The following is a 27,833-nucleotide window of genomic DNA, read 5'->3' on the forward strand; positions in this document are numbered from 1 at the left end:
CTCCCACTGCACTGTGCATTATACAGAGAACAGCTCGGATACACCTCCCACTGCGCTGTGCATTATACAGAGAACAGCTCGGATACACCTCCCACTGCGCTGTGCATTATACAGAGAACAGCTCGGATACACCTCCCACTGCACTGTGCATTATACAGAGAACAGCTCGGATACACCTCCCACTGCACTGTGCATTATATAGAGAACAGCTCGGATACACCTCCCACTGCACTGTGCATTATATAGAGAACAGCTCGGATACACCACCCACTGCACTGTGCATTATATAGAGAACAGCTCGGATACACCACCCACTGCACTGTGCATTATATAGAGAGCAGCCCGGATACACCTCACACTGCACTGTGCATTATATAGAGAGCAGCCCGGATACACCTCCCACTGCGCTGTGCATTATATAGAGAACAGCTCGGATACACCTCCCACTGCGCTGTGCATTATATAGAGAACAGCTCAGATACACCTCCCACTGCGCTGTGCATTATATAGAGAACAGCTCGGATACACCTCCCACTGCGCTGTGCATTATATAGAGAACAGCTCGGATACACCACCCACTGCACTGTGCATTATATAGAGAACAGCTCGGATACACCTCCCACTGCACTGTGCATTATATAGAGAACAGCTCGGATATACCTCCCACTGCACTGTGCATTATATAGAGAGCAGCTCGGATACACCTCCCACTGCACTGTGCATTATATAGAGAACAGTTCAGATACACCTCCCTCTGCACTGTGCATTATATAGAGAGCAGATCGGATACACCACCCACTGCGCTGTGCATTATATAGAGAACAGCTCGGATACACCTCCCACTGCACTGCGCATTATACAGAGAACAGCTCGGATACACCTCCCACTGCGCTGTGCATTATATAGAGAGCAGCCCGGATACACCTCACACTGCACTGTGCATTATATAGAGAGCAGCCCGGATACACCTCCCACTGCGCTGTGCATTATATAGAGAACAGCTCGGATACACCTCCCACTGCGCTGTGCATTATATAGAGAACAGCTCAGATACACCTCCCACTGCGCTGTGCATTATATAGAGAACAGCTCGGATACACCTCCCACTGCGCTGTGCATTATATAGAGAACAGCTCGGATACACCACCCACTGCACTGTGCATTATATAGAGAACAGCTCGGATACACCTCCCACTGCACTGTGCATTATATAGAGAACAGCTCGGATATACCTCCCACTGCACTGTGCATTATATAGAGAGCAGCTCGGATACACCTCCCACTGCACTGTGCATTATATAGAGAACAGTTCAGATACACCTCCCTCTGCACTGTGCATTATATAGAGAGCAGATCGGATACACCACCCACTGCGCTGTGCATTATATAGAGAACAGCTCGGATACACCTCCCACTGCACTGCGCATTATACAGAGAACAGCTCGGATACACCTCCCACTGCACTGTGCATTATATAGAGAACAGCTCGGATACACCACCCACTGCGCTGTGCATTATATAGAGAACAGCTCGGATATACCTTACACTGCGCTCAGGGCCGGTGCAAGGATTTTTGCCAACACAAGCAAAGCTACATTTTGGCACCCCACCCCGCAGCTCACCTGGCCCTGGTCCCGTCTGCAGCAGCTGGCTTCTCCTCTGTGTCTTCCTGGTATCTTCGCTCTGCTTCAGACAATCGCTGGTTTGAGAACTGGATTTTTCGCCCTATATAGGTTTTAGAGGAGGATAATAATAAAAAAATATTTTCTATTACACCTCAGGTCAGACCAGCAATCAGACCTCAGATCAGCCCCCCATGTTAGCCATTATGCCCCTATGTCACATTTTACCCCCTCCATGTCAAATCACCTATGTCACATCAGCCCTCACATTTCTCCTCCCTCCATCCATGTTGTCACATCTCTCCCCCCTCCATCCATGTTGTCACATTTCTCCCCCTCCATCCATGTTGTCACATTCTCCCCCCTCCATCCATGTTGTCACATTTCCCCCCCTCCATCCATGTTGTCACATTTCCCCCCCACCAACAGTTCCACCTCCAGTCTCCAGACCTCCGCTCCCCAGTCTACACCAGTTGCTGCTGCCTGCCCCCCGCTGCCACAGCATCACTCGGCAGTCACCCCCCCCTGACCCCGTGACTGTCTGTGTTGCCGATGCCGTGCTGCTGCTGCTGAGCCTACGTGCCGCTCTGTGAGGAGGTGAGGGCCGGGGCCGCACGGCACACCTGCAGGCGGGGGCGGGGCAAGTCCGCAAGTTATGTATTTAAAAATATATATATAATTAAAATTTTAAAAAAAAATCCGCTCTGGCACCGCCCCCCCCCCCCCCCCCCCCTTCTCTGCGCCCTCAAGCAGCCGCTTGGTCTGCCTTATTATAGAGCCGGCCCTGAATGCTCTGTGCATTATATAGAGATCAGCTCAGGTTTATTCTCACACCGTCCTGAACGTTCCCTGCTCTGCAGACTCCAAGGTAATGGTGCCACACAGTGGTATCACAGAGACCAACTCCCCGCTCCTTTTGCACACAGTCATGAACAGGGGCGGGCTGGGACAGGGGGAAGGGAGGCAATTGCCCCCCAGGTCGCCCTAAAATAACAAATACATATTTTTTTTTTTTTTTTATTCCTCAGGGCCGCACTGCCGATCACCACAGGCGGCGCGGCCCTGGATGTAGTGGGGGGGCGGCGGGCAGTAGGAGATGAGCGCTTCCATTGTGGAAATGCTCATCTCCATATCCATATGTATCGCCGTCCTCAGGACAGCGATATAGATGGCAGTGCTGCGGCAGGGCAGGGGAGGGAGAGGCGTCTCCCTTCCCTGTTCTTCTGATAGGCCGCAGGCAGTAATACCTGCCACCTATCAGAGGCCGGCTCAGGCGGCGCGATGACATCATTATCATTGCGCCGCCTGAGCCGGGCAGCACACAGCAGGGACACAGGCCGGAAGAGGCTGCATCGTATCACTGCTGATGGAGGTAAGTATAAGGGTTTGTTTGTTTTTTTCTTTGCAGGGGGAGCTGGCACTAAGGGGGGAGCTGGCATTTTTTACAGCCCCATTTTTTTTGGGGTGGTATTCTGGGTGCATTTATTTCTTGCCCATTTTGGGGGGGCACTATGAGGGGGTTTCTTACTGGCACTGTGGCACATTATGGGGGGCACCATGGGGGAGAGGAGCACTATGGGGGCATCTGGGGGCTCTAAAGGGGCTTTTTTTATTGGCACATTATGGGGGGCACTATAGGGGAGAGCGGCACTATGGGGCATCTGTTGGCACTGTAGGGGCATTATCTGGGGGCACTGGGGAAGTGGGGGCTCTAAAGGGGCCATTTTTATTGCCACATTATGGGGGGCACTATGGCATCTGGTGGCACTAAGGGGGCATTTTTTACTGGCACAATATGGGAGGCGTTATAGAGGAGAGCGGCACTATGGGGCATTATTTGGGGGCACTATGAGGGAGTGGAGAACTATTGGGGCATCTGGTGGCACTAAGAAGGGGCATTTTTTACTGGCACATTATGTGGGAGTGGAGCACTATAGGGGCCTCTGCTGTGGGCACTAAGAAGGGGCATTTTTTTTTACTGGCATATTATGGGGGACACTATGGGGAAGGGGGAGAGGAGCACTATGAGGGCATTTACTGGGGCACTATATAGGGGTATTTTATACTGGCATACATTATGGGGACATTAGCTCAACTGCGGGCACTAAGCGGGGGTATTTCATGTACTGTCATATTATAGAGAGAATTATTACTACTAGGGGGTATTATGCGGAGCTTTACTACTACTGGGGGGCTATGAGGAACATGACTACTAGTATGGGCACTATAGGGGCATTATTACTATAAAGTGTGCTCTGGGAGAGAATTATTTCTATTGGTGGGATTTTGGGGAGCACTGTTACTTTGGGGGGCACCCTGGCATAGTATCAGCTTAGCACAATTATTTTTGGGGGACATTATCTTTATACTATTAGTGTCTGGGCGCAGTTATTTTTTAGAGCACTGTGTGCCAATAATTGTTGAAGGGGGCACTATCTGTGTGGTAGTAGTATTCCCAGGGGGATTGTTCCTGCAGTATAGTATTGAGGGCATAGCGGGTACAGTATTGGGGGTATATCTGTGTGGTAGTAGTATTTCCAGGGGGACTGTTCCTGCAGTATAGTATTGGGGGCACAGCGGGCACAGTATTGGGGGCACTATCTGTGTGGTAGTAGTATTTCCAGGGGGACTGTTCCTGCAGTATAGTATTGGGGGCTCCCCCTGCCATTTGCAGAAGGAGGATTCAGAGCTGGGTGAGGACGGCCAAAGGGGGCAGCAGGCCACGGGCGGGTGGCAGATGGTGGGGGAACCACAGGCCTTGAGCAGGATCTGGGGAGGGAGGAGAGCGGAGGAGCTTCCTGGCTGTAGCCGGCTGTCTATTGTATGATGTGTAGAGACAGGCCTCAACAATAGAATGTCAGCTGTACAGTGTTTGTTGGGAGTGGCCTATTATATGTAGGAGGGGCTTGTAATAATAGGCGGGGCTAAAATGGGCCACTTGACTGGATTTGCCCCCCAGTAGGGCTGTGTTATAGACCTTTTTATAATTCTAGACCTTTAATGAACATGTGTCTGGCGAGAACCTGGACTCTGACGTACTGCAGTTCATGACTAGTTCAGTACCCTGGATGATTGCCAGTAGTGTCGCAGTGTAAGAAGTGACAACCCGAAAATCACACAGAATCTTACACTATTGGATTTGTGGTCGCAGGCTGCACATGACCATGACCACAATACAAATGCCGTGTGACTATGTGAGAGCTTGTTTATTGTTCTGGGACGAGTTGTAGTTTTAATTAATTTTGAATTGTCATTTTTAGGGATGAACAAAACAAAATAACAGTATTTATAAAAATAAAACTGTAATATTTTAGAGTTCAAGTGTGAAATGTCCTCTCAGTGTCCACATAACCAACGTTTTGTTCCCTATTTTTCTCTTGGTAGGAAAAACAACAAGTCTGAGGAAGATTCTATTTTGTGCATCTTTTGCAATAACAATTATATTAATCTTCACCATGACCAGGTAAGTGAAACCTGAAAAATCCATAAAAAGCAATTACCACATTATTAATATTAACAGAAATACTACAACAACATATGCCAAGTTACATAGTGAAATATTACATAAGCAAGAATATAACTTCTGTAATACTGCTACTACGTATAATAATATAACTACTATAATACTGCTCCTATGTACAAGAATATAACTACTATAATACTGCTCCTATGTACAAGAATATAACTACTATAATACTGCCCCTATGTACAAGAATATAACTACTATAATAATGCCTCCTATGTACAAGAATATAACTACTATAATACTGCTCCTATGTACAAGAATATAACTGCTATAATACTGCCCCTATGTACAAGAATATAACTACTATAATACTGCCTCCTATGTACAAGAATATAACTACTATAATACTGTTCCTATGTACAGGAATATAACTACTATAATACTGCTCCTATGTACAAGAATATAAGTACTATAATACTACCTCCTATGTACAAGAATATAACTACTATAATACTGCTCCTATGTACAAGAATATAACTACTATAATACTGCTCCTATGTACAGGAATATAACTACTATAATACTGCTCCTATGTACAAGAATATAACTACTATAATACTGCCTTCTATGTACAAGAATATAACTGCTATAATACTGCCCCTATGTACAAGAATATAACTACTATAATACTGCCTCCTATGTACAAGAATATAACTACTATAATACTGCTCCTATGTACAGGAATATAACTACTATAATACTGCTCCTATGTACAAGAATATAACTACTATAATACTGCTCCTATGTACAAGAATATAACTACTATAATACTGCTCCTATGTACAAGACTATAACTACTATAATACTGCTCCTATGTACAAGAATATAACTACTATAATACTACCTCCTATGTACAAGAATATAACTACTATAATACTGCTCCTATGTACAGGAATATAACTACTATAATACTGCCTCCTATGTACAAGAATATAACTACTATAATACTGCTCCTATGTACAGGAATATAACTACTATAATACTGCTCCTATGTACAAGAATATAACTACTATAATACTGCTCCTATGTACAAGAATATAACTACTATAATACTGCTCCTATGTACAAGAATATAACTACTATAATACTGCCTCCTATGTACAAGAATATAACTGCTATAATACTGCTCCTATGTACAAGAATATAACTACTATAATACGGCTACTATGTACAAGAATATAACTACTATAATACTGCTCATATGTACAAGAATATAACTACTATAATACTGCTCATATGTACAAGAATATAACTGCTATAATACTGCCCCTATGTACAAGAATATAACTACTATAATACTGCTCATATGTACAAGAATATATCTACTATAATACCGCTCCTATATACCAGAATACAACTACTATAATACTGCCTCCTATGTACAAGAATATAACTACTATAATACTGCTCCTATATACAAGAATATAACTACTATAATACTGCCTCCTATGTACAAGAATATAACTACTATAATACTGCTCCTATGTACAGGAATATAACTACTATAATACTGCTCCTATATACAAGAATATAACTACTATAATACTGCCTCCTATGTACAAGAATATAACTACTATAATACTGCTCCTATGTACAGGGATATAACTACTATAATACTGCCTCCTATGTACAAGAATATAACTACTATAATACTGCTCCTATATACAAGAATATAGCTACTATAATACTGCTCCTCTGTACAAGAATATAACTACTATAATACTGCTCCTATATACAAGAATATAGCTACTATAATACTGCTCCTATGTACAAGAATATAACTACTATAATACTGCTCCTATGTACAAGAATATAACTACTATAATACTGCTCCTATATACAAGAATATAACTACTATAATACTGCTCCTATGTACAAGAATATAACTACTATAATACTGTCTCCTATGTACAAGAATATAGCTACTATAATACTGCTCCTATGTACAAGAATATAACTACTATAATACTGCTCCTATGTACAAGAATATAACTACTATAATACTGCTCCTATGTACAGGAATATAACTACTATAATACTGCTCCTATGTACAAGAATATAACTACTATAATACTGCCTCCTATGTAAAAGAATATAACTACTATAATACTGCTAATATGTACAAGAATATAACTATGCAAAAATGAAGATAGGCAAAAGGTCCAGCTTATAAAATTGATACTTTCTTCCAGCGGTAGAATTTCCATACACAGGACAGTAGGACACGATCTAAGCTTTTCGGACCTAAAAATGACGGTCCTGACTCATGACAAGTGCACCTTAAAATCCCACTCCAGATAAAGTCCCGCTAGACCAATCCAAACAGAGGATTAGATCCCGTGGTTCACCCGGGGTGGGAACAAAAGATCAAACTAACTTCCCAAAATAATATTAACCCCATATGTGCAAAAGACAAAATCTATAAAGAGACTAAAAGTAAACCTATACATAAATAGCAATAGATAAAAATGAGGGCAGAGTATTTCCCGCTAGTATTGTAGAATTAAGTTGTGCCTTTTATTTAAACCTATAGGAAAACAAGTTCCCAACTCATATATCCAAAAGGCTCTCCGACTAAGGAGCTTTCTCTGGTGATCAACTCCTCTCACAGGTGCAATGACTCTTTCTATTCCCTGCACGATCAAGCTCGAGGTACTACCGTGATGTACGACCGCAAAGTGTGTACTTGCTGCAGACACATTTCGCGTTTTTTGATGCGGTATATCCGATAGGTGTTTCCGTACCCTCGTTTTAATTGAGTTAGATGTAGACCCCACATATTGGAGGTTGCACGCTGTACATGTGATGAGATAGACCACGTGTTCTGTATTACAGTTTAGGTATGACTTGGCATTCTAAATCTTCTCACTAACCGTAGAGGTGTAAGTATTATCCATTAACATATCATTGCACCAAATACATTTATTATGACTGCATTTGTAGCTACCTTTATATTGTAACCAGGTAGGTTTTATAATAGGGCGTTCACGGAATAAACTTGGACTGAGTATTTGACCTAGAACAGTTCCGTCTCGCCCTAATTATTTCCCCCTTAGGTATATTGCGTGTCTCATGGGGTGGATGGCAAGATGTTGCCAGAAGTGTAGTATTACCTGCTGTCTCCTTCCTATACGTTATGGAGCATACTCTTGAGTTTGAATCATCACCTGTCATCCTAAGATCCAAAAAGGAGATGGAACCAACATCAGAATGTAGAGGGAACATAAACAACTCACATCTACATGGCGTGATGGGAAAAACTGTTCCTGTCTGTTGATTCTAATCCCTATTTCCATGCCAATAATGGTACGGAAGATATATTTACGACTTGTTGTTTGTCTGGGCAGATGATATTTCACATATATCGGGTTTTAAAAACCACCTTAACAGTTAAGTTCCCTCTCCTTTAACCTACATTCTGTAGCTGGTGTCACAGGACGCCGGCGGTATGTTTCTCTTCTCCTGCGCCGCCGGCGCTCTGGTGTGACACGGCGGAAGACACGCACGCCGTGTCCTGCTGTAGCGCCGAGCGGGGAGCCGCTCGGTGTCTTGGTTGCTGGGGTAACGGGGGGCGGAGCACGCCCGGCCGCATGCTTCCTCTCTGTACGGCCGGCGTCCCCCGTTCCCATAGTAATGTTCAAGGGGCTGAACGCCGAGCTGGCCACTCAGCGCTCGGCTTCAGACATGGGGGAGGTCATGTGGCGCTGGCCAAGTCACATGACCCCTGCCCTTCGGTATATAAACAGGCAACCTGCTAGCCACAGGTTGCCTGTGATTAATTGTCCTAGGCTTTTTGTAATTGTATTCCCTGTGCTGGCTGGATTTGGACCCGTGCCTGTTTTTTGACCCGCTACTGTCTTACTCCTAGTTCTTGACGTGACCTCTTGGCTTGACCTTCAGCTTGTGACCTGACCTGCTCTAGTTCGTTCCTGTGGTACTTTATTACTCTCCTGGTATTTGACCCCAGCTTCTTCTGACTAATCTCTGCTTACCCCATTGTACTTCGTCGCTCTCTTGGTATTGACTCGGTCCGTTCACTATCTGTTGTTTGTGCTGTCTGTCCTCCCAGCACGTATTCTAAGTTAGGGACTGCCGTCCAGTTGTCCCCTGTCATCAGGACTTGTGAGGCAAGTAGGCAGGGCCAGGGGTGAGGGTGGAGCGCAGTGGTCACTATCCTTCCTCTTGTGTTTGTGTGTATGAGACCGTGACATCTGGTACCATCTCCTTTTTGGATCTTAGGATGACAGGTGATGATTTAAACTCAAGAGTATGCTCAATAAAGTATAGAAAGGAGACAGCAGGTAATACTACACTTCTGGCAACATACTGCCTCTTATGTACAAGAATATAACTACTATAATACTGCTCCTATGTACAAGAATATAACTACTATAATACTGCTCCTATGTACAAGAATATAATTACTATAATACTGCCTCCTATGTACAAGAATATAACTACTATAATACTGCTCCTATGTACAAGAATATAACTACTATAATACTGACTCCTATGTACAAGAATATAACTACTATAATACTGCCTCCTATGTACAAGAATATAACTACTATAATAATGCCCCTATGTACAAGAATATAACTACTATAATACTGCTCCTATGTACAAGAATATAACTACTATAATACTGCTCCTATGTACAAGAATATAACTACTATAATACTGCTCCTATGTACATAAATATAACTACTATAATACTGCTCCTATGTACAAGAATATAACTACTATAATACTGCTCCCATGTACAAGAATATAACTACTATAATACTGCCTCCTATGTACAAGAATATAACTACTATAATACTGCTCCTATGTGCAAGAATATAACTACTATAATACTGCTCCTATGTACAAGAATATAACTACTATAATACTGCTCCTATGTACAGAAATATAACTACTATAATACTGCTCCTATGTACAAGAATATAACTACTATAATACTGCCTCCTATATACAAGAATATAACTACTATAATACTGCTCCTATGTACAAGAATACAACTACTATAATACTGCTCCTATGTACAAGAATACAACTGCTATAATACTGCTCTTATGTACAAGAATACAACTACTATAATACTGCTCCTATGTACAAGAATATAACTACTATAATACTGCTCCTATGTACAAGAATATAACTACTATAATACTGCCTCCTATGTACAAGAATATAACTACTATAATACTGCTCCTATGTACAAGAATATAACTACTATAATACTGCCTCCTATGTACAAGAATATAACTACTATAATACTGCTCCTATGTACAAGAATATAACTACTATAATACTGCCTCCTATATACAAGAATATAACTACTATAATACTGCCTCCTATGTACAAGAATATAACTACTATAATACTGCCCTATGTACAGGTATATAACCACTATAATACTGCTCCTATGTACAAGACTATAACTACTATAATACTGATCCTATGTACAGGAATATAACTACTATTATACTGCCTCCTATGTACAAGAATATAACTACTATAATACTGCTCCTATGTACAAGAATATAACTACTATAATACTGCTCCTATGTACAAGAATATAACTACTATAATACTGCCTCCTATATACAAGAATATAACTACTATAATACTGCCTCCTATGTACAAGAATATAACTACTATAATACTGCCCTATGTACAGGTATATAACCACTATAATACTGCTCCTATGTACAAGACTATAACTACTATAATACTGATCCTATGTACAGGAATATAACTACTATTATACTGCCTCCTATGTACAAGAATATAACTAATATAATACTGCTCCTATGTACAAGAATATAACTACTATAATACTGCTCCTATGTACAAGAATATAACTACTATAATACTGCCTCCTATATACAAGAATATAACTACTATAATACTGCCTCCTATGTACAAGAATATAACTACTATAATACTGCTCCTATGTACAAGAGTAGAACTACTATAATACTGCTCCTATGTACAATTATATAACTACTATAATACTGCTCCTATGTACAAGAATATAACTACTATAATACTGCTCTTATGTACAAGTATATAACTACTATAATACATCCTCCTATGTACAAGAATATAACTACTATAATACTGCTCCTATGTACAGGAATATAACTACTATAATACTTCCTCCTATGTACAAGAGTAGAACTACTATAATACTGCCCCTATGTGCAAGAATATAACTACTATAATACTGCCTCCTATGTACAAGAATATAACTTCTATAATACTGCTCCTCTGTACAAGAATATAACTACTATAATACTGCTCCTATGTACAAGAATATAACTACTATAATACTGCCTCCTATGTACAAGAATATAACTACTATAATACTGCTCCTATGTACAAGAATATAACTACTATAATACTGCTCCTATGTACAAGAATATAACTACTATAATACTGCTCCTATGTACAAGAATATAACTACTATAATACTGCCTCCTATGTACAAGAATATAACTACTATAATACTGCCTCCTATGTACAAGAATATAACTACTATAATACTGCCTCCTACTGTATGTACAAGAATATAACTACTATAATACTGCTCCTATGTACAAGAATATAACTACTATAATACTGCCTCCTATGTACAAGAATATAACTACTATAATACTGCTTCTATGTACAAGAATATAACTACTATAATACTGCTCCTATGTACAAGAATATAACTACTATAATACTGCTCCTATGTACAAGAATATAACTACTATAATACTGCTCCTATGTACAAGAATATAACTACTATAATACTGCTCCTATGTACAGGAATATAAGTATTTAATTGTATAAGATGCGGTATGTGTCGGACAATACATAATATAAGGAGAAGTAATGACTCCACTGTTTCACCGTTTAGGAGACATATGGACATTAGGGACTGGCGCATAATCACCATAATGTCCAGCAAACAAAATGGGTGAGTACATTTGTATATAAATTCTTGCACTGTATTTTACAATGACTGAAGACCAAAATTTTAGGGTTTGAACCTTGGTGGTTCTCATGATTTCTGATATTTTTTGGGGGGGAGGGGTGAATAGGCAACTATTTTTTAATTTCCTTCCATTCTCAAAATGTCTTATTTTTGTGTCACAGGGAAAACAAATCATTGATCTTCAGTCACCTGCAGAAATCTATGATTGACAGGTGAGATGATGACTACGCCAAAGGTTGCATTCACACGACCGTATGTATTTTGCGGATCTGCAACAAATAGTGATGACAGCTGTGTGACGTCTGTGTTGCGTCCGTCTTTATTTGCGGATCCATTATAACAATGCTATTCCCGTCTGCAAAAAAGACAAGAACAGGACATGTTCTATCTTGTTTTTCAGAACTGCAGAACAGGTATACGGATGCGCAAATTTTTTGCGGACCCATTGAAATAAATAGGTCCACATCCAATCCGCAAAAACTGCGGATCAGATGCGGACCAAAAATATTGTCATTAGCGTTCGGCGATGCTCGAGTCTCCTCCCCACGCGTTTGTTGGCTGCTACGCAGTCAATAGACGTGCAGGGAAGTACTGGCACTCACTGCAATGCTGTAGCCATGTTGGTTACTGGCATTACAGTGATTGGCTGGCCGAAACGGGTCACCGGGTGCTATACACTGCGTGCAGAATTATTAGGCAAATGAGTATTTTGACCACATCATCCTCTTTATGCATGTTGTCTTACTCCAAGCTGTATAGGCTCGAAAGCCTACTACCAATTAAGCATATTAGGTGATGTGCATCTCTGTAATGAGAAGGGGTGTGGTCTAATGACATCAACACCCTATATTAGGTGTGCATAATTATTAGGCAACTTCCTTTCCTTTGGCAAAATGGGTCAAAAGAAGGACTTGACTGGTTCAGAAAAGTCAAAAATAGTGAGATATCTTGCAGAGGGATGCAGCACTCTTAAAATTGCAAAGCTTCTGAAGCGTGATCATCGAACAATCAAGCGTTTCATTCAAAATAGTCAACAGGGTCGCAAGAAGCGTGTGGAAAAACCAAGGCGCAAAATAACTGCCCATGAACTGAGAAAAGTCAAGCGTGCAGCTGCCAAGATGCCACTTGCCACCAGTTTGGCCATATTTCAGAGCTACAACATCACTGGAGTGCCCAAAAGCACAAGGTGTGCAATACTCAGAGACATGGCCAAGGTAAGAAAGGCTGAAAGACGACCACCACTGAACAAGACACACAAGCTGAAACGTCAAGACTGGGCCAAGAAATATCTCAAGACTGATTTTTCTAAGGTTTTATGGACTGATGAAATGAGAGTGAGTCTTGATGGGCCAGATGGATGGGCCCGTGGCTGGATTGGTAAAGGGCAGAGAGCTCCAGTCCGACTCAGACGCCAGCAAGGTGGAGGTGGAGTACTGGTTTGGGCTGGTATCATCAAAGATGAGCTTGTGGGGCCTTTTCGGGTTGAGGATGGAGTCAAGCTCAACTCCCAGTCCTACTGCCAGTTTCTGGAAGACACCTTCTTCAAGCAGTGGTACAGGAAGAAGTCTGCATCCTTCAAGAAAAACATGATTTTCATGCAGGACAATGCTCCATCACACGCGTCCAAGTACTCCACAGCGTGGCTGGCAAGAAAGGGTATAAAAGAAGAAAATCTAATGACATGGCCTCCTTGTTCACCTGATCTGAACCCCATTGAGAACCTGTGGTCCATCATCAAATGTGAGATTTACAAGGAGGGAAAACAGTACACCTCTCTGAACAGTGTCTGGGAGGCTGTGGTTGCTGCTGCACGCAATGTTGATGGTGAACAGATCAAAACACTGACAGAATCCATGGATGGCAGGCTTTTGAGTGTCCTTGCAAAGAAAGGTGGCTATATTGGTCACTGATTTGTTTTTGTTTTGTTTTTGAATGTCAGAAATGTATATTTGTGAATGTTGAGATGTTATATTGGTTTCACTGGTAAAAATAAATAATTGAAATGGGTATATATTTGTTTTTTGTTAAGTTGCCTAATAATTATGCACAGTAATAGTCACCTGCACACACAGATATCCCCCTAAAATAGCTAAAACTAAAAACAAACTAAAAACTACTTCCAAAAATATTCAGCTTTGATATTAATGAGTTTTTTGGGTTCATTGAGAACATGGTTGTTGTTCAATAATAAAATTAATCCTCAAAAATACAACTTGCCTAATAATTCTGCACTCCCTGTATAGCAACCAATGACACATGGTTCGGCTCAGTCTTATTCAGGGAGAGCTGCAGCAGAAGGACAGAGATGGTAGGGACAGGAATTGTTTTTTTTTTTAGGCAGGGTTTAGTGTTGAAAGGTGTTAGAGACCCAGAAGTCCTTTTTAGGACTATTGTTTTATCTGGCTGCACTAAACTGCGTGCAATTGTTTGGCCGCTGCTGACAGTGACACAACCTCTGCTACATCTGTTGTTACATTTGCACATCCTAAATATCTGTGACAATCAGTGCAATTGTTTGGCCGCTGCTGACAGAAAGATTACCTGCGCTACATCTCCTGTATAATGTTTGTGCATGATAAATATCTGTGACATTCAGCGCAATTGTTTGGCCGCTGCTGACAGAAAGATTACCTGCGCTACATCTCCTGTATAATGTTTGCCCATGATAAATATCTGTGACATTCAGTGTAATTTATTTGCGCATACACTTAGAAAATATGCGCTACTGTACATGTGACATACTTGCAAGCATATATATCATTTAATATGCTGAAGGCGAGCAGTAAGGGACGGGGAAGTGGCCGTGCTGCTGATGATGCACACAGAGGCCGTGGCCCAGGGCGCGGTGAAACTGTGCCTGCTGCCAGAGCACAAGAAACACACTCATCCACGATACCTAGCTTCATGTCCCAGTTTGCAGGGCGGCACAGGACACCACTTTCGAAGTCAGACCAGTGCGACCAGGTGGTCGGTTGGATTGCAGCAGATAATGCTTCCAGTCGGTTAAACACCACTCAGTAGCCAAGAGTCTGGTCAACAGAATCCTCACCCTGATCCTTCTTACTCCCACCATGGAGAGTCTTGCCAAACAAGTGATCCCACACTCTGATATTCCAAGGAGCTCTTCTCATCGCCATTCCTTGATTTGGGCCTCTCGCTAATCCCGCTTGAAGAGGGACATTAGGACATCTCGTGCACTGATTCCCAAACTCTTGAGCATCCACAGTCAGAAAAAGATGACGGTGGGGAACGGCAATGATGATTAGACACAGTTGCCAATAAGTCAACGGCAATTAGTGTCTGAAGAGGTTCATGATGAGGATGAGACACAGTTGTCAATAAGTGAGGTTCTTGTTAGGTCAACAAGTCAGGAGGATGAGCAGAGTGAGGAAGTTAAAGAGGAGGTGGTGGACGATGAAATCACTGACCCAACCTGGGAAGGTGGCAAGCTAAGCGAGGACAGCAGAACAGAGCAGGAGGGATCCACAGCACCGCAACAGGCTGGAAAAGGCAGTAGGGTGGCAAAAGGGAGAAGGCGGGCCACACCAAACACGCCTGCAACTGTTCCCTGGAGCACCCCCTTATGGCAATCTCCCTTTCCAAGAGGTAGGTGTTCCGCAGTCTGGCACTTTTTTCAGGAAAGTGCGGTCGATAAAAGAATTGTCATTTGCAACCCGTGCCGTACCAAAATGAGCCGGGGTGTGAACACTAGCAACCTCACCACCACCAGCATGATCCGCTACATGGCATCAAAGCACTCTAATAGGTGGGCCGAACGCCTGGGTCCACAATCAGTGTCTGCGGGTCACACCACTGCCTCCTCTTCCCCTGTGTTACGTGCTGGCCAATCCCTTGTCCAAGATGCAGGCCCAGATGCCTCCCGCCCTGCACCTGGACCTTCGCGGGCACCATCAGCTAGCACATCCACTTCTGTGTCCGCAGCGTACAGATGTCCATACTCGAGGCCTTTGAACAAAAGCGCAAATACCCAGCCACCCACAGGCCATAGCACTAAATGCGCACCTTCCCAAATTGCTGGCCCTGGAAATGTTGCCATTTAGGCTTGTGGACACTAAGGCTTTCCGTAGCCTGATGGCGGCGGCCGTTCCTCGTTACTCAGTCCCCGGCCGCCACTATTTTTCCCGGTGTGCCATTCCCGCCTTACACTAGCATGTGTCCCGTAACATCTCCCGTGCCCTGACCAACGCAGTTATTGGGAATGTCCACTTAACGACTGACACATGGACAAGTGCTTTTGGCCAGGGACGCTACATTTCCCTGATGGCACACTGGGTGAACTTTGTGGAGGCCGGGAGCGAGTTGTACCCTGAGATGGCACAGGTGTTACCGACGCCAAGGATTTCCGCCACCACCTACATTAGTGGATTCAACCCCCCCCTTCTCCTCCTCCACTTCCACCTCTGAATTCTCATCTTGCAGCACCAGTCAGACATCAGTCGGTAGCTGGAAGCAGTGTAGCACTGCAGTGGGGAAGCGGCAACAGGCAGTGCTGAGCTGTGGCAGGGGATAAGGGACCAGACTGAGCTGTGGCTCTCGCCACTCAACCTAGAACCAGGCATGGTTGTGTCTGATAATGGCCATAACTTGGTGGCGGCTCTGGAGCTCGGCAAGCTCACACACATACCACAAAACCTACCCCAATTTGCCTGAGCTACTGGTGAAGGTGCGCCGTGTGTGTGCCCTTTTCCGAAAGTCATCTACAGCTGCCGCCGGTCTGACAACGCTGCAGCAGGGCTTGCAATTGCCAGCTCACCGACTGTTGTGCGACATGACCACGCGCTGGAACTCCACGTTCCACATGTTGGCCAGGTTTTGTGAGCAGCAGAGGGCAGTAGTGGAATACCAGCTGCAATATGGTTGTCGCCTTTCCAGTCAGCTTCTGCTCTTCACAAGCGAGGAGTGGGCATGGATGTCTGACCTCTGTAAGGTTTTACGCAACTTTGAGGAATCAACACAGATGGTGAGCGGCGATGCCGCTAATATCAGCGTCACCAACCTACTTCTGTGTCTACTGAAACACTCGCTGCTCACAATGAAAGCGGACGCTTTGCATGTGGAAGAGGTGGAAATGGGGGAAGACAGTACACAGGGTGATAGCCAGACCACCCTCAGTTCATCTTCTCAGCGCAAATTGGATGATGATGAGGAAGAGGAGCAGGAGACGATTGCCTCCGCTACAGAGGGTAGTACCCTTAGCAGGTTTATTCCATCTGTTCAGCGTGGATGGGCCGAAGAGGATGAGGAGATTGAGAGTCATCCTCCTGATGAGGACAGCGAAGTCTTGTCTGTTAGGACTCTGGCACACATGGCTGACTTTATATCAGGCTGCCTTTCCCGTGACCCTCGTGTTGTACGCATTTTGGCCAACAGCGATTACTGGTTGTTCACCCTTCTCGACCCCCACTACAAAGAGAACTTCTCATCTCTCATTCCTGTGGTGGAGAGGACGAGCAAAATGGTGCAATACCAGAAGGTCCTTGTGGAAAAATTGCTCCAAAAATTTCCAGCTGACAACGCTGGCGGCAGAGTCCGTAGTTCCTTGGCCAACCGAAGAGGGGAGACGAGGGGAACACACAGCAGTTCCTGGGACAGTTTTATGATACCCCGCCAGCACCCTCACCCTGATGCGCGGCCTAGTGTCACAAGGCGGGAAAAGTTTTGGAAGATGGTGAAGGAGTACGTAGCAGACCGTGTCCCTCTGTGCCTTACAACTACTGGGTGTCCAAGCTGGACACGTGGCACGAACTGGCGCTCTATGCCTTGGAGGTGCTGGGGGCATAATAACTGATAAGCGCATCCGCCTGTCAACTGAAAATGCTGACCGGTTGACTCTTATCAAAATGAACAAGGCCTGGATTGCCCCCGACTTCTCTACTCCACCAGAGGAAAGCGGCCGAAAATAAAGGCACTTTAAATGTTTTTTGTATAATGTACTGAATACACTGTATTCCCATGTACCCCTTCCACCACAAACAAGGGTATGTGGTTAAATCTCCCTTTTCTCGGCCTCCTCCTCCATCATATCAACATGCTTATTAGGCTGCCCTCGCTCCTAATGTTTTATATGGTCAGATCAGCAGCAGACCCTCACCCTTATTGTTTTTAGAGTCACCAGCAGCAGGCCCTCGCCCCTGATGTTTTAGAGGGTCACCAGCAGGCCATCAATCTTAATTTTTCAAGGCTGCGTATGATGCCTCCCTTTACAGGGAGTGCAGAATTATTAGGCAAGTTGTATTTTTGAGGATTAATTTTATTATTGAACAACAACCATGTTCTCAATGAACCCAAAAAACTTAATATCAAAGCTGAATATTTTTGGAAGTAGTTTTTAGTTTGTTTTTAGTTTTAGCTATTTTAGGGGGATATCTGTGTGTGCAGGTGACTATTACTGTGCATAATTATTAGGCAACTTAACAAAAAACAAATATATACCCATTTCAATTATTTATTTTTACCAGTGAAACCAATATAACATCTCAACATTCACAAATATACATTTCTGACATTCAAAAACAAAACAAAAACAAATCAGTGACCAATATAGCCACCTTTCTTTGCAAGGACACTCAAAAGCCTGCCATCCATGGATTCTGTCAGTGTTTTGATCTGTTCACCATCAACATTGCGTGCAGCAGCAACCACAGCCTCCCAGACACTGTTCAGAGAGGTGTACTGTTTTCCCTCCTTGTAAATCTCACATTTGATGATGGACCACAGGTTCTCAATGGGGTTCAGATCAGGTGAACAAGGAGGCCATGTCATTAGATTTTCTTCTTTTATACCCTTTCTTGCCAGCCACGCTGTGGAGTACTTGGACGCGTGTGATGGAGCATTGTCCTGCATGAAAATCATGTTTTTCTTGAAGGATGCAGACTTCTTCCTGTACCACTGCTTGAAGAAGGTGTCTTCCAGAAACTGGCAGTAGGACTGGGAGTTGAGCTTGACTCCATCCTCAACCCGAAAAGGGCCCACAAGCTCATCTTTGATGATACCAGCCCAAACCAGTACTCCACCTCCACCTTGCTGGCGTCTGAGTCGGACTGGAGCTCTCTGCCCTTTACCAATCCAGCCACGGGCCCATCCATCTGGCCCATCAAGACTCACTCTCATTTCATCAGTCCATAAAACCTTAGAAAAATCAGTCTTGAGATATTTCTTGACCCAGTCTTGACGTTTCAGCTTGTGGTTCTTGTTCAGTGGTGGTCGTCTTTCAGCCTTTCTTACCTTGGCCATGTCTCTGAGTATTGCACGCCTTGTGCTTTTGGGCACTCCAGTGATGTTGCAGCTCTGAAATATGGCCAAACTGGTGGCAAGTGGCATCTTGGCAGCTGCACGCTTGACTTTTCTCAGTTCATGGGCAGTTATTTTGCTCCTTGGTTTTTCCACACGCTTCTTGCGACCCTGTTGACTATTTTGAATGAAACGCTTGATTGTTCGATGATCACGCTTCAGAAGCTTTGCAATTTTAAGAGTGCTGCATCCTTCTGCAAGATATCTCACTATTTTTGACTTTTCTGAACCAGTCAAGTCCTTCTTTTGACCCATTTTGCCAAAGGAAAGGAAGTTGCCTAATAATTATGCACACCTGATATAGGGTGTTGATGTCATTAGACCACACCCCTTCTCATTACAGAGATGCACATCACCTAATATGCTTAATTGGTAGTAGGCTTTCGAGCCTATACAGCTTGGAGTAAGACAACATGCATAAAGAGGATGATGTGGTCAAAATACTCATTTGCCTAATAATTCTGCACTCCCTGTATGTGTAATAAAGGGTGTATTGGAGCGCCAGTTCCTTGTAATTTTTGGCAGCCCTTTCCCTTAGTACATAGGCTTTATGAGTGCAGGAGTCCCACTACCTGAACTATTGTAGCACAATGTGAATGAGCCCCTCCTTTATGTGATATACAGGTTGTATCGGAGTGCCTCCTCCTTGTCATTTTTGGCAGCACTTGCACTTTATATACAAGTAAATATACAGGAAAGAATGTTTCCTAACAATTTTTCCTCTAAAATCGATGTTCTCTTCGGTTTTGTGCGTATTAGTGTCAGTCAGTAATAGTGGCGTACTACTCAGACAACATCGTTCCCAGCAGCGACCTGGGAGTCCAAGATGCGTCCAGACATCCTCCCCATGCTGTCCCCGAACCATTTCGTTGGTGTTTCCATCAATGTCTGACCTTTTCGTGTAAACCAGACGCCCTCCCCTCCTCAGAGCAGGGGCTGCTTGGTTTAGTGCTCGGGTTCTCCCATTGACTTCCATTGTGCTCTGTAGAGCCCCCGATGTGTTCTACCCGAGCAGCAGAGCACTTTGGTGCTCGATCAACACTAAGGCCTCTTTCACACGGGTGAGAATTCTGTGCGGGTGCAATGCGTGAGGTAAACGCATTGCACCCGCACTGAATCCGGACCCATTCACTTAAATGGGGCTGTGCAGATGAGCGGTTATTTTCACGCATCACTTGTGCTTTGCGTGAAAATCGCAGCATGTTCTATATTGTGTGTTTTTCACGCAACGCAGGCCTCATAGAAGTGAATGGGGGTGCGGTGCGATTTTCACGCTTGGTTGCTAGGTGACGATCGGGATGGGGACCCCATCTTTATTATTCTCCCTGGGTACCAAAAATGAAGATTTTTCTCACGCGCGTGCAAAATGCATTAGAATGCTTTGCAATCGTGCGGAAAAATCGCCCGTGTGAACCCAGCCTAACGGTCATGTGACTGAGGCCGATCTGCGTGGATGTAGAGTTACAGCAGCTCTCTCTCTGCTCCCTGCACTCATCTGTATGAGACATGCAGGAAGAAAACAGAACGTGACAGCCAGGATAACACTAAAGCCAATGGAGGAGCAGAAATTAAGAGAAAAATCACCACAAGGTGGCGCTGTCACTAAAACTCCTCAGGGAAGCTCACTGTTTGGGTAAATGCTGGTCCCGTCCTCGGTTGGAAACACAAAAGTGGGAGCGTATATACAGTGCTGCCCATATTAATTCACAATCCTGGCAAATTTTGACTTAAAGTTACTTTTATTCAACCAGCAAGTAATTTTTTGACGGGAAATGACATCGGTGTCTCCCAAAAGATAATAAGACGATGTGCAAGAGGCATTATTGTGGGGAAAAAACATTTTTCAGCTTTTTTTTTTACATTTGAGCAAAAAGTATCCAGTCCAAAATTATTCATCCCCTTCTCAATAATCAATAGAAAAGCCTTTGTTGGCTATTACAGCAATCAGACGCTTCCTATAATTGCAGACCAGCTTCTTGCAGGTCTCCACAGGTATTTTTGCTCATTCATCTTTAGCAATGAGCTCCAAATCTTTCCGGTCGGAGGGTCTTCTTGCCGTCACCCTGATCTTTAGCTCCATCCACAGATTCTCCATTGGATCCAAGTCTGGACTCTGGCTGGGCCGCTCCAAAACGTTAATGTTGTTGTCTGCCGACCATTTCTTCACCACTTTTGCTGTGTGTTTTGGGTCATTGTCACGCTGAAATGTCCACTGGTGCCCAAGGCCACGTTTCTCTGCAGACTGCCTGATGTTGTCGTTGATAATCCTCATGTATTGCTCTTTTTTCATGGTGCTGTTTACTGTGATTAGGTTCCCTGGTCCATTGGCTGAAAAACACCCCCAAAGCATTAGGTTCCCACCACCATGTCTGACAGTGGGGATGGTGTTCTTTGGCTTCTCCTTTTTTACGCCAAACATCTTTGTGACCAAACAATTCAATCTTTGTTTCATCTGACCATAACACAGAAGACCAGAAGTCTTCTTCTTTGTCCAGATGAGCTTTTGCAAAGGCCAACGAGCTTTTGTTGCCTTACCTGGAGAAGTGGCGTCCTCCTTGGTCTGCGGTGTCCGTTGGATTGTCCGCCTTGAGACATTGCCACCAGCAGAGCCCAGATTCACCAGGACGGCCTTGGTGGTGATCCTTGGATTCTTTTTCACCTCTCTAACTCTCCTCCTGGCAGCACAGGGGTCACTTTTGGCTTCCGACCGCGTCCTCTGAGATTTTCCACAGTGCGGAACATCTTGGATTTCTTACTTAAAGGGATTCTGTCACCAGGTTTGACCCCTGTCAGCTAAACATATGCTGATGTTCAGGGCCTCATCAGGATTCCTAATGTGGGCTTCTAAATGTCATCCGTAGCCTTATTTTGCTAAAAAACAGGTTTTACTAACCTGTCACTCAAAGAAATAAGGTGCCCAAGGGGATGTTAATGGGTGTAAGGTGCCGGCCGCACCCGCCGCCGTTCGTGCCCAGCGCCGCCTCCTAATCCTCTGTGCCGCCTCTCGCTCGCCCTCCCTCCCCCCTCCTCCTGCTGTAAGATATTACGCGTGCGCACAGGGCTCTGAGAGGCTGGCGCCAGAGTGCAGGTCATACCTGGGTTGAGCAAAGTGCCGGCGCATGCGCACTTTGCTTTAAGAAGCCAAATCGAGAAGTCCGCACGGGCGCATCAGGCAGAGCCCTGTGCGCACGCGCGAGATCTTACAGCGGGAGGAGGGAGGAGGGAGGGAGAGCGAGAGGCGGCACAGAGGATTAAAAGGCGGCGCAGAAGTCTGGAAAGGCGGCGCTGGGCACGGCACCTTGCACCCATTAACATCCCCTTGGGCACCTTATTTCTTTGAGTGACAGGTTAGTAATAGCTGTTTTTTAGCAAAATAAGGCTACGGATCACATTTAAAAGCCCACATTAGGAATCCTGATGAGGCCCTGAACATCAGCCTATGTTTAGCTGACAGGGGTCAAACCTGGTGACGGATTCCCTTTAAATGTAAATAAAAGCTGAGAAATATTTTTTTTTTCCACAATAAAGCCTCTTGTACATCGTCTTATTATCTTTTGGGAGACACCGATGTCATTTCCCGTCAAAAAATTACTTGCTGGTTGAATAAAAGTAACTTTAAGTCAAAATTTGCCCGGGGTATGAATAATTATAGGCAGCACTGTATATATATATATCTAATATATACAGCTGAGTGTATGTAAAGATGTAGCAGGGTTATTAAGGCCTCTTTCACACTTGCGTTGTCCGGATCCGGCGTGTACTCCATTTGCCGGAATTACACGCCGGATCCGGAAAAACGCAAGTGAACTGAAAGCATTTGAAGACGGATCCGTCTTCAAAATGCGTTCAGTGTTACTATGGCAGCCAGGACGCTATTAAAGTCCTGGTTGCCATAGTAGTAGTGGGGAGCAGTATACTTACAGTCCGTGCGGCTCCCGGGGCGCTCCAGAATGACGTCAGAGCGCCCCATGCGCATGGATGACGTGATCCATGCGATCACGTGATCCATGCGCTTGGGGTGCCCTGACGTCACTCTGGAGCGCCCGGGGAGCCGCACGGACGGTAAGTATGCTGCTCCCCCGCTCCCCACTACACTTTACCATGGCTGCCAGGACTTTAGCGTCCTGGCAGCCATGGTAACCATTCAGAAAAAGCTAAACGTCGGATCCGGCGATGCGCCGAAACGACGTTTAGCTTAAGGCCGGATCCGGATCAATGCCTTTCAATGGACATTAATTCCGGATCCCACCTTGCGGCAAGTGTTCAGGATTTTTGGCCGGAGCAAAAAGCGCAGCATGCTGCGGTATTTTCTCCGGCCAAAAAACGTTCCGTTCCGGAACTGAAGACATCCTGATGCATCCTGAACGGATTTCTCTCCATTCAGAATGCATGGGGATAATCCTGATCAGGATTCTTCCGGCATAGAGCCCCGACGACGGAACTCTATGCCGGAAGAAAAGAACGCAGGTGTGAAAGAGCCCTAAGACACAAACTCTTAGCTCAAATTTCTTAACTCATCGCGTTATCTTGAAACAAGCGCCATTGAAGGTGTTTGCTTAATGCATTTAGTTTAGATAACACGTCTCATAAAGCATGTGTGTTAACCCTACTACATCCGTATGTTCGCTAAAGGAATCCGCACCGTCGCATTTACAATCACGAAATTTGGCACACAGGTACATCAGATGTCCGGGAAGGTTTTAGACCAGGTCTCAGTTCTCTAGGACGTACCGTTCCTGAGATATTCCCCAAAAAAATGCATTAGCCAATAGAAGCTTGGTCACATGACCCTTATCAGCCACATACACAGTTTTACTCCAGGTTTCCATAACAACCCAGCCATTTTTCTTCACTGCTGTTGGAGAGCTTTAAAGGAAATCTGTCACCAGGATAATTACTATGGCAGTAAAGCCCTGGCCTAATAGCCCTTAGTGCCTTATTTCCAGATGTGCCTTTGTTTCAGCAATAGATGTTTTCATCCTCTGAAAATCCAGTTTATTTGGTATGCAAATGAGCCAGTAAGGTGCCCAGAGGGGCGTCACTCATGCAGGAAGGAGGCCAGACACGCCCCCTGCCCAGGGGCGTAGCTAAAGGCTCATGGGCCCTGGTGCAAGAGTTTATCTTGGGCCCCCCTACCCCCTCAATACCCCTTCCTAACACCACCAGATCCCTGTGCCCCCATGCCCGCCCGCCCGCCGGCAGAGCTAAAATCTCACCAATACATTTTATATTCTGACCCCCATAACTTTTTATTTTTGTGTGCACGGAGCTGCTTGGGGGCTCATTTTTTGCGGGCGACCTGTACTTTTCATTGATACCATTTTGGGGTGTGTATGACTTTCTGTTAAATTTTTGGGTGGGAAGTAAAGAGACCAAAAATGGTAGAATCAGCCATTTTAACAGTTTTCTTCCATCTTGCCGTTTATATTGGATAAATATTTTTATATTTTAACAGTACAGGTGTCTTCACATGTAGCGAAACCCTTAATCAGTGATGGTCAGTTCGCAGTGTTCGCCAGCGTACACATCCGGGCTGCCATCTTTAGTAAGGTAGACTCACCTGTCCGGCGATGCACAGGTAAGCCCTTACCTGTGCCGGGAGCCGGTCTGAAATCAAATGCAGTTAATGGGAGCAGGCAGTTCCGAGAACAGCCCGATGAAGGCCCCCGGCGGCTGTTCTCTGAACTGCCTGCTCCCATTAACTGCATTTGATTTCAGACCGGCTCCCGGCACAGGATCAGGTAAGGGCTTACCTGTGCATCGCCGGACGGGTGAGTCTACCTTACTAAAGATGGCAGCCCGCTGGCGAACACTGCGAACTGACCATCACTGCCCTTAATGTTAATTTTTAAATTGGTTTATGTATTTTTAAGAAAGGGGGTGAATTGCATTTTCATATATTTTTTTAAATATTTTTTCTTTTTTTTTACTCTTTTTAAGAGTAAATATAGTACAGAATAGTTCTGCTGCATGCACCTACACACACACAGCCCCACTGTACTTACTACATATGCAGAATAGCTCTGCTGCATGCACCTTAGGGTACGCTTTTCTTTTCCGGCACTGAGTTCCATCCTAGGGGCTCAATACCGGAAAAGAACGGATCAGCTTTAGGCTACTTTCACACTAGCGTTCGGGGCTCCGCTTGTGAGTTCCGTTTGAAGGCTCTCACAAGCGGCCCCGAACGGATCCGTCCAGCCCTAATGCATTCTGAATGGATGCGGATCCGCTCAGAATGCATCAGTCTGGCTCCGTTCAGCCTCCGCTCCGCTCAGCAGGCGGACACCTGAACGCAGCTTGCAGCGTTCGGGTGTCCGCCTGGCCGTGCGGAGGCAAACGGATCCGTCCAGACTTACAATGTAAGTCAATGGGGACGGATCCGTTTGAAGTTGACACAATATGGCTCAATTTTCAAACGGATCCGTCCCCCATTGACTTTCAATGTAAAGTCAAAACTGATCCGTTTGCATTATCATGAACAAAAAAAAACAAAAAATTTTTTTTTTCTTTTTTTTTGTTCATGGTAATGCAAACGGATCCGTTCTGAACGGATCTAAGCGTTTGCATATAGGTGCGGATCCGTCTGGGCACATACCAGACGGATCCGACCTAAACGCAGGTGTGAAAGTAGCCTTACGATTCTGAATGAAGAGCAATCTGTTCAGGATGTCTTCAGTTCAGTCACTGAACAGGGTTTTGGACGGAGGAAATACCGCAGCATGCTGCGGTATTATCTCCGTTCAAAATTCTGGATCAGTTGCTGGAATATTAGTGTGGATCCAGCATTAAAAATACAGCAATGCTGGATCTGTCCTTCCGATCTGCGCATGCCCAGATCGGTAAAAATGTGATAAAAATTTAAACACGGATGCGTTCTTTCAATGCATTTGTAAGACGTATCCACATCCGGATCCGTCTACAAAGGCTGTCCATTTGCATGCAGATTGCTGGATCACTCTGCCACAAGTGTGAAAGTAGCCTTACCCACACACAGCTCTGTTGTACACATTACACATATAGCTCTGCTGCATGCACATTTCCCACACACAGCTCTGCTGTACACATTACACATATAGCTCTGCTGCATGCACATTTCCCACACACAGCTCTGCTCTACACATTACACATATAGCTCTGCTGCATGCACATTTCCCACACACAGCTCTGCTCTACACATTACACATATAGCTCTGCTGCATGCACATTTCCCACACACAGCTCTGCTCTACACATTACACATATAGCTCTGCTGCATGCACATTTCCCACACACAGCTCTGCTCTACACATTACACATATAGCTCTGCTGCATGCACATTTCCCACACACAGCTCTGCTCTACACATTACACATATAGCTCTGCTGCATGCACATTACACATATAGCTCTGCTGCATGCACATTTCCCACACACAGCTCTGCTCTACACATTACACATATAGCTCTGCTGCATGCACATTTCCCACACACAGCTCTGCTCTACACATTACACATATAGCTCTGCTGCATGCACATTACACATATAGCTCTGCTGCATGCACATTTCCCACACACAGCTCTGCTGTACACATTACACATATAGCTCTGCTGCATGCACATTCCCCACACACAGCTCTGCTCTACACATTACACATATAGCTCTGCTGCATGCACATTACACATATAGCTCTGCTGCATGCACATTTCCCACACACAGCTCTGCTGTACACATTACACATATAGCTCTGCTGCATGCACATTACACATATAGCTCTGCTGCATGCACATTACACATATAGCTCTGCTGTACACATTACACATATAGCTCTGCTGTACACATTACACATATAGCTCTGCTGCATGCACATTTCCCACACACAGCTCTGCTGTACACATTACACATATAGCTCTGCTGCATGCACATTCCCCACACACAGCTCTGCTCTACACATTACACATATAGCTCTGCTGCATGCACATTTCCCACACACAGCTCTGCTGTACACATTACACATATAGCTCTTCTGCATGCACATTCCCCACACACAGCTCTGCTGTACACATTACACATATAGCTCTGCTGCATGCACATTACACATATAGCTCTGCTGCATGCACATTTCCCACACACAGCTCTGCTGTACACATTACACATATAGCTCTGCTGCATGCACATTTCCCACACACAGCTCTGCTCTACACATTACACATATAGCTCTGCTGCATGCACATTACACATATAGCTCTGCTGCATGCACATTTCCCACACACAGCTCTGCTGTACACATTACACATATAGCTCTGCTGCATGCACATTTCCCACACACAGCTCTGCTCTACACATTACACATTTAGCTCTGCTGCATGCACATTTCCCACACACAGCTCTGCTCTACACATTACACATAT

General features: G+C 44.4%; 1 long non-coding RNA gene and 1 pseudogene across 1 annotated transcript in view; one reads left to right on the forward strand and one right to left on the reverse strand.

The window, feature by feature from the left end:
• LOC120977365 overlaps positions 1–27,833 on the reverse strand; it is a 102,057-nt gene that overhangs the window by 58,534 nt on the left and 15,690 nt on the right. The window lies entirely within an intron of this gene.
• The window catches only part of LOC120977360, a 75,620-nt pseudogene that overhangs the window by 14,042 nt on the left and 33,745 nt on the right, over positions 1–27,833 (forward strand).

The sequence above is a fragment of the Bufo bufo genome, chromosome 8, assembly GCF_905171765.1.
Source record: "Bufo bufo chromosome 8, aBufBuf1.1, whole genome shotgun sequence".
NCBI classification, from domain to species: Eukaryota; Metazoa; Chordata; class Amphibia; order Anura; family Bufonidae; genus Bufo; species Bufo bufo.